Raw genomic sequence first — 8,943 nt, 5'->3', positions numbered from 1 at the left:
ATCAGTATAATGTAAGGCACTATAGTAAGATTCCAGATTTTTGAGTTGGATGCCTTTCTTTTGTAAAGCGGGAGGACAATTTTGAAGTTGGACATGTGAAAGCAGAACCAGCATGAGCCTGGACCAGAGGTGTGTTCAGGCAGGTTAGTTTTAGAAAGGGTACATAGGCGGTGGAAGGTCTGAAAACTGGGGTCCTTAGGTGTAGCCATGCCTGTGGGCCTCTTGGAAATTATCTGTGTACTCCAAGGACATGTACCTTACATTAAAGCCCACTGATTTAGCAGGCATTCGCTGAGCATTACTGTATATAAATCTGTAAGTTAAACACTGGGTTGTGGGATGTTAGAGAGGCTTCTAAGCTGTAGTCTCTGCCCTTGCCAAGGGAGGGAAATCAAGGCGAAGTCAGCGTTCAGCTTGGGCTAAAGATAAAAATAGCCTGCTGTCAGTTTCTAAAATACAGTACCAGTATCATGTTGTGCAGGGGTTTTGTTTATTTTTTTACTTTTGTTTTGGCAATACGGATGACAGTAGTACATCACCATATAGGTCTGGTGTAGGCTGTGGATAAGGCAGCATTTCATATATTCACAATTATAAAATCTGAGAGTTTTCTCTTTCATTATAATATTCCACCCCCTAATTATTTTACCCAATAAACGGAATGCTTCCCCCAGAACAGTGAGAGGCTGAGTGCACAGCACACCTGTGTTGTGCACTTCCTACTTGCAGTCCCCTGTGCTCGGTCCCAGGTCTACCAAAGGATAGATGGCTTGGGCGCCCACACAAGATAAATGGCACCCATGTGGCATACACAAAAGTTGCTGTAGTCTTTCTGAGCTTTAAAGCCTAAGCCGTCAAGGAAGCCTCTCCAGGGAGGTGAAAATTAAACTGAGGAAACATTTAGGTAAGCGGAAGGAAGTTAGGAGAGGATTCCAGGGAGAAGACTCTCTCTATGCCTGTGAGATTCAGCACTCAGCAAATATACAAACTCAAAAATTAAAAGAATGACCTATAGATACACAGCAATAATTGGACCAGGAGAATTGGTGTAGACTTGGATATCGACTCTACTAAATTGCTCATGGTGTAACAGCTTGTGAATAGTACTTGTTTTATAATGAACTTAAGGGACACAGAGAATTTGCCAGATTCTCTATCTTTATTCCCTCAAGACACCAAGGCCATAGGTGGCCTTTTATTCCTTTGTCTCACTTGAAGGTATTGAACAGTATCCCGATCAAATATTTGATGAGTCACTGAAAATGTGAACCTATCTACAAAAACAACACTAATGCATACTAATAAAGGCAATGAAGAGAATCCCCAAGTCTCTTACATTCATCTTTGACATTTACTAGGTTGTGGGTATACCTGGAAGGGACTGACTTTTCAGCTGATAAAATATTAGTAACATGGAAACATATTCCACCTCAGTGCCCATGACAGCTATTTCCTGTTCTGAAATGTGAGCTACCCATAGTCAAGTAGAATTTACTGATAATATTTTCTATTATGTTAGTGTCTTAATTCCAGGCAGTATCCTACATCCTTGTATATATACATACTTGTCTCTCACAGATAACAGTTTGGTAGACTAGCTAAGAGTCAGAGGTTACTGCACAGGCAAGAACACATACAGGTAGGATCTGACTATTTCACTGGTTTTGTAGCAAAGCAGATTTGTTGTTGTTGCTGTTGTTAAAGACCAATAGCCAGGTCCCAGGATGCTCAAGGATGGGAGAGGAAGCAAAATCATTTGATTGATAGTCCTGTCTCTGGAGATGAACTGTGTTCACTGCCTTGAGTGGCCTTTATTTGGTATATTGAATTTAGGTACTGTGAGCTGATAGGATGTGGTGTGAAACATATCTTTTTCTTTTTCTCCTCAAGTATTTTCCTAAGGATGAAGAAGTCTGAAGACTTGCAGCGTGATCAAATATGCATGCAAATGTATTTCCAATTGTTACGAATATAGGTAAAGAATTAGAGACAATTTATTTTCAAAATCATAAGAAACAATACTCTGTCTAGACCCTATCATTATGGTTGATGTTTAGAATTAAGTACTCTGTGATACCACAAGGAAAAGGATGCTTTGAGAAATTTTTCCTGGTGCTCTAGATCCCCAGTCTCTAACTAGTATTCAGATAAAGTGGACAGGGGTGAAGAGACCCATTTTTTATTCTACTACTAGTTTTATGCCTACTGCTGAAAATTCTGTAACAATCAAAAAGAACAAGTGGGATCCCTACCAAACTCTGACTTTAATTGAACACTTCAAATACGGAAAACTTCACAATCTATCCATTCAATGCACTCCATTTTCAGATAGCTATAATCACTAGAGAGCTCTTGGATTAAATTTACAGTCATATAGGGTATACTGCATCATGACCTTGGACTCCCTTGTTTTTTACTCTATGCTTCTGGGTTTGGAGCCCATATAGTGCTGTGAAAGACCCCCTGGGACCAGTCTCAACTCAGAGGTCACTACTGCATGTAATATAAGAGACATTGCCCAGGTAACACTTTGGATATATTTTGTGTCAAAGTGCATCCAAATTTATGAAGAAATATCAATTTGAAGCCTACGAAATAAAACTCATGGGATAGATCTGAATCTTTTACGTTTGTCAAAAAAGAATTTAAGCTCAATAAGAAAAAAAGATGGTATTCCAGCTAAGTCAGGTAAAACATCTGGATTTGGGGCTTCCCTGGTGGCACAGTGGTTGACAGTCTGCCTGCCGATGAAGGGGACACGGGTTCGTGCCCCGGTCCGGGAAGATCCCACATGCCGCGGAGCGGCTGGGCCCGTGAGCCGTGGCCACTGAGCCTGCGCGTCCGGAGCCTGTGCTCCGCAACGGGAGAGGCCACAACAGTGAGAGGCCTGCGTACAGCAAAAAAAAAAAAAAAAAAAAAAAAAAAAAAAATCTGGATTTATGGGATGATGTTTTTCTTATTACTTCATTCCCAGCATGATACATATTAAAACTATTTTGCTCAATGTTCTGAAGCAGACTCTATATCAAAAGTACAGTGGTGAAGTTGTTTAGTATATTACTGCAATGTTATGAATCAGCACCAGTTGATGGAACTCTTAAAAGTAATGAAAGACAGCAAATGTAATGATCTGTGGTCTTTGTCAACGTTCATTGGTTGAGTCATGAAAGAGCTTTACAAATATTTACTCCACCATTATCTTCAATTCGAGATTTCCTTTAAAAAAGGGGGAGGGGTGCTCGCTTCCGCAGCACATATGCTAAAATTGGAACGACACAGAGAAGATTAGCATGGCCCCTGCGCAAGGATGATGCGCAAATTCATGAAGCGTTCCATATTTTTATGTAAAATAGATAGCTAGTGGGAAGCAGCCACATAGCACAGGGAGATCAGATCGGTGCTTTGTCTCCAACTAGAGGGGTGGGATAGTGAGGGTGGGAGGGAGACGCAAGAGGGATTAGACATGGGGATATATGTATACGCATAGCTGATTCACTTTGTTATACAGCAGAAACTAACACACCATTGTAAAGCAATTATACTCCAAAAAAGATGTTTAAAAAAAGGAGGGGGGAATACTTGCCAAATATTCAGTAATCAAAGCCAAAATTGATGCTATGGTTTACATTTTCTCACCAGTACTACATTGCATCTCAATGAGATGGAACTGAAGCTCCAAGGAAAGGAAAAGCTCGTGACGCAGCTAGAGAGGTACACAATTTTATATGCAAATAGAAACTTTTCAGAATTTATATAAATAATAATGACATTACACATTTTCCTATCCTGAATCAACACGAAGGTATTAATTGTAATAGACAGCGATATATACATTGACTGCAAAAACTACAAGACAAATGTGAAGAACATTTTGTATATATTGGTACACTGAAAGTACTTTCAACTTATGAAATACTCCCTTTGAATTCCGTATTAATAATACTGAGTTGATACAAGAATTAGTGAATTTAATTCACTTGGACATATGTAATTTGAAATCGATGAGTTTTTGCTTCAAAGTGAAATCAATTTTTCTAAAAGAGATGAGCCAGTTTTGGCCATGTGGATAGAGATATTAAAGGAAAATGCCTTTTTGGTAACTTTCAATTATTGGAAGTATTTAAGTATGTTTGGGATAACTTGAACATATGAATCTAATTTTTCAACATTAAATTTTATGAAATGTAAATATAGATCAAGCATAGATCAAGCATTCCCGAGGAAACTGAGCATCTGATTTGAGATATGCTATCCATATAAAATATACACCAGACTTTGAAGGCTTATACCAAAATAATGGAAAACATCTTATTACTGTTTTATATTGATTACATGTTGAAATGATGATATTTTAGATATATTGGGGTAAATGAAATGTATTATTAACTTGGTTTCACCTGGTTGGTTTTCTTAATTAATTTTTTTTTTTTTTGGCTGTACGCGGGCCTCTCACTGCTGTGGCCTCTCCCATTGTGGAGCACAGGCTCCAGACGCGCAGGCCCAGCGGCCACGGCTCACGGACCCAGCTGCTCCGCGGCACATGGGATCTTCCCAGACCGGGGCATGAACCCGCGTCCCCTGCATCGGCAGGCGGACTCTCAACCACTGCGCCACCAGGGAAGCCCCAAACTTTTTATTTTGAGATAATTGTAGATTTACATGCAGCAGTAAGAAATAATGCAGAGAGCCTATGTACTCGTTACCTGATTTTCCATGATGGTAATATCTCCTGTGCTTCACCTACTCAACATAGCCACTCTCTCTGAACTCCTGGCAATCACTGATCTTTTTCTGTCTCTATATTTTTGCCTTTTCTGAAATGGCATATAATTGGAATAATAAAATAGGTAGCCTTTTCAGACAGTCATCTTTCAGTTAGCAATATGGCTTTGAAATCCATCCCTGTCTTCCTTGCCCGACAGGTCATTTCTTTTTATCATTGAATAATATTTCATTGTATGGGTACACCACAGTTTGTACATCCATTCACTTATTAAAGGATGTCTTTTTTGCTTCCAATATGTGCAATCATGAATAAAAGTGCTATAAATATTCACATGCAGATAGCTATTCATGTAGGTATAAGTTTTCAAATCAGTTTAGTAAATACCTAGGAGCAAAATTGCTAGATTGCATATGGTAAACTATGATTAGCTTTTGAGAACCTGCAAAATTGTTTCCCAAATGGTTGTACTGTTTTGGATTCCCACCTGCAATGGATGAGAGATTCTGTTGTTCTACCTCCTTACCAGAAATTTTTATTGTCAGGGTTTTTTTTTTAATTTAGCCATTCTAATAAATGTTTAGTGGACTATAATTGTTGATTACTTTGCAACTTCATAAAGACATATGATCTTGAGCATCTTTTCATGTGCTTATTTGCAGTCTGTATATTTTCATTGGTAAGGTGTCTGTTTATGTCATTTTTCTTTTCTTAATTGGGTTGTTTTCTTGTTTTCGATTTTAAATATGTCTATTTTGGATACAAGTCCTTTACTAAATATGTGTTTTATAAATATTTTCTTCTGGTCTGTGGCTTAATTTTTAATTTTCTTAGAGCAGAAGTTTTGGGTCTTTTTTCTTTTAATGAAGCCCAACTATCAATTTTCTTTCATTGGTTGTGCTTTTGGTATTGTATCTTAAAAACTCCTCTGTTTTCTACTAGCAGTATTGTAGTTTTGCATTTCATCTTTGGGTCTGTGATCTAGTTTTAGTAAATATTTGTGAAATTGTAAAGTGTGTGTATAGGTTCTCTTTTTTTTGTATATATGGTCATGGAATTTCTAGAACCATTTGTTTATTTTTTCACTTTTAAGGTGTTTATTCCACACATAATTCTGAAGTAGAATACACTTTTAAAAGTCAAGATGATTGTTGATGACAGCCTTGTTTAAACACACTTAAATCACAGAATCCAGTGGATTCAGAAGGGAACATACAGGTAATCTGACAGTGAGGCCTCACTTTGGTTTTATTCGTGAGAAAACATGTAGGCGTTGAAAACTTCAAAACTATGCCTTCAAAAACTATGTAGTATGTAGAACTATTTGTTTAAAAGACGGTCATTTCCCCCACTGAGTTACCTTTGGTACTTTTTCAATAGGATTTTAATGATTTAAAAAAAAGCGTTTTGTCAGTGACCCAGTATGACTTCTCTAGGGTCTTAGCATCATCCTCTTCTACCCTATCCCTAAGGAGGTCAAAACCAGGGAACTTGATTGGAATGTACAGGCCTGATTCATGGCTGTGATCCATGTTTTGCTGGAACTTTTCTAACAAAAGAAAATGAGGTCAGTGAATTACAATTAACATTGAGCAGATTATTTTCCTTTTTTTTTTTTTTATGGTTGCCAAGCAAGTGATTTTCTGGCCATAGAAAGGAATGGGAAGTTTAAGTCAATCAGCAGAATCAAGTGTTAAATATTTTTTGACCTGGTATACCCTGGAAAGCTAAACTAAATTTTAGCTGGATAAATGAAAAGGACATATCCTATTTCTACCTCTTCTATGTTCATTTCTTCTGTTTTCTATTCAGTGTAAAGCTTACAGCTGAAATTCCTTAGCACCATTAATGCTCTTATGTGTAATTGGTTAGTGCAGCAATATGTCATTTCAGTATAAATGAATAGGTTCAGTCACGGCCGACTGTTTATCATAAACATATTTAAAATGTATTTTGAATCTCATGGTTAATTTGGTTTCAGTGATACTGACTACTTACATACCTGCATTCAGTCTGAAGCAATAGCATTTTCCCCTGATACCATTTTCATATTTAAAAATAAATATGATAGATTCTCACTGAGTTGAGTAAGGATCTGAATTTGAGCATTTCACTGACAAAGGAATATTCTCTGTTGCCTTTCTTTCTGTATCCCCTACCCTTTTGGATGGCATGGGAAGGTGGATCCTCACGTACTGACTCCTTTTTCCTTCTGACTTTGTCTCTGGAATGAAACAGCAAGTAGAATCACCATGTTTGTAGAGCCTGGAGAGTCCAACTAAGGTAGAAGGTTCTCTGAGATCTTTGTGACAGAGACAGTCCTGGAGACTGCCAGATGAGAGTAGAGGGAATAGCAGCAGAAGAGAAGATTTGCCTCTCCTCAGAGCTTGAAGATAAAGACCAGTGTTTGAGGGTTTTCTAAGGGACCTCAGTCTATGAATCCCTTCAAAGAACTAAACTTGTATGTTTACTAATTTGCTGCATATAGTATTTGAGTGTCCTTCCCAATCCCTGATGAACCCAGTGAAACTGATTGGGGTGGGATGTTTCTGCCCTAGAAGAATTGCTCCTGGTACATGAGGGGAATTTCAGCTAAACAAAAAGGTAGCCAGGTTTCAACATCAGACAGAGGAAATCCAGGAAGCATGAACTGAAGGGTGGTTCAAGGACATTGCCTGTGTCTGTGGTTGATTACTGTGGAAGAAAGCACATAAAAAGCCTCTTTATCTTCTCTTTGAATTCTCCTCTCCTGCCTTTACAGTGTTTAATCTTTCTTTCCTGAGAATTGTGATAAACATTATATCAACTTATTGTCCATTATACATATTGAAAAGGCAATTCTTTTAAGTAATATGGTCAGTTGAAGAAATTGCTCTTTCTTTTCAACTCCTAAAATTTGGTTTGTATCTCCAAGAAACCCGGAAGCATAAATTTTTCATCCCCACATCTCAGCAGGTTGCCTAATGGTTTCCTGTTCATTCAATGGTGACCCACAAAACCACTGCCTCCTGCCACTGGATTATTTGCCACTTCTCAAAAAGACTCTCTAGCAAAAACAAATACTGTATGCTAACACATATATATGGAATCTAAAAAGAAAAAATGGTTCTGAAGAACCTAGGGGCAGGACAGGAATAAAGATGCAGGTGTAGAGAATGGACTTGAGGACATGGGGAGGGGAAAGGGTAAGCTGGGACAAAGTGAGAGAGTGGCATGGGCATATATACACTACCAAACGTAAAATAGATGGCTAGTGGGAAGCAGCCTCATAGAACAGGGAGATCAACTCTGGTGCTTTGTGTTCACCTAAGGGGGTGGGATAGGGAGGGTGGGAGGGAGACACAAGAGGGAGGGGATATGGGGATATATGTATACGTATAGCTGATTCACTTTGTTATACAGCAGAAACTAGCACACCACTGTAAAGCAATTATACTCCAATAAAGATTTTTTTTTAAAAAAAGACCCTCTAGCCGATTTTTATGGGTTCTAGGAGAATAGAAAACTGTGATTTAGAAATGAGAAGGATAACTCCCTTATAGGGTCTCAGTAACAGGAGGGAAGAAAGTCAATATAACTTTCAATACAGAAGATCACCATTTAAATAGAATTAATGAAAAAGACAGAAGTTAGCTCTTAAAGAGGTACAATTAGAATATATCAAAAATTTCTTTTGAATATGATTTTGAATTTAAAATTGCAGTTGACAAAATGGAAAAGAATATGATCAATGCTGAAGACTGAACTGAATTAGTAGACCAAAAAATCAAGTTGAAGAAAATCTAAAACAGATAAAAACAAAAACCATGAAGAGGAAAATAAGAAACCTTATAGATAGATCCAGGAAAATGAAAAGTTTCGGGAGAAGAAAATGGATCAATTGGAAGAAATATATGAATTAAACAAATGATAGAAGAAATTTAGCTTCACCGAAAGACTGGAGTCAGCAAACTGAAGGGACTCGTGAGTGAAAAGGCTTAGTTGAACCAGCAAATTGAAAGGGCTCCTAGGGAGAAAAGGTATACACATAGAGATATCCTAGGGAAATTTATGAATTCCAATAATGTAACAATATCTTTAAAACTTCCAATGTAGTTTACAAAGGATTCAGAGTCTTACTGGTTTTCTCAACTGTAATACAAGAAGCAGGAAGTGACTAGGACTTTACAAGCCAGTAGAAGATAAAGACTGTGATTCCAAAATCCTGTACCCATCCCAAA

At 37.8% G+C, this 8,943-nt stretch overlaps 1 non-coding gene across 1 annotated transcript; it reads left to right on the top strand.

Annotated features, from left to right (window-relative positions):
* The first annotated feature begins 3,235 nt into the window (after nt 1-3,235).
* LOC117198707 (U6 spliceosomal RNA) lies at nt 3,236-3,342 on the top strand. Its single transcript, XR_004479928.1, has one exon. It is a non-coding gene; the product is annotated as a U6 spliceosomal RNA (small nuclear RNA).
* Nucleotides 3,343-8,943: the final 5,601 nt, after the last annotated feature.

The sequence above is a fragment of the Orcinus orca genome, chromosome X (genome assembly GCF_937001465.1).
Source record: "Orcinus orca chromosome X, mOrcOrc1.1, whole genome shotgun sequence".
In the NCBI taxonomy this organism is placed as follows: domain Eukaryota; kingdom Metazoa; phylum Chordata; class Mammalia; order Artiodactyla; family Delphinidae; genus Orcinus; species Orcinus orca.
The sequence above is the reverse complement of the archived record's forward strand: the minus strand, read 5'-3'. Positions and strand labels throughout refer to the sequence as shown.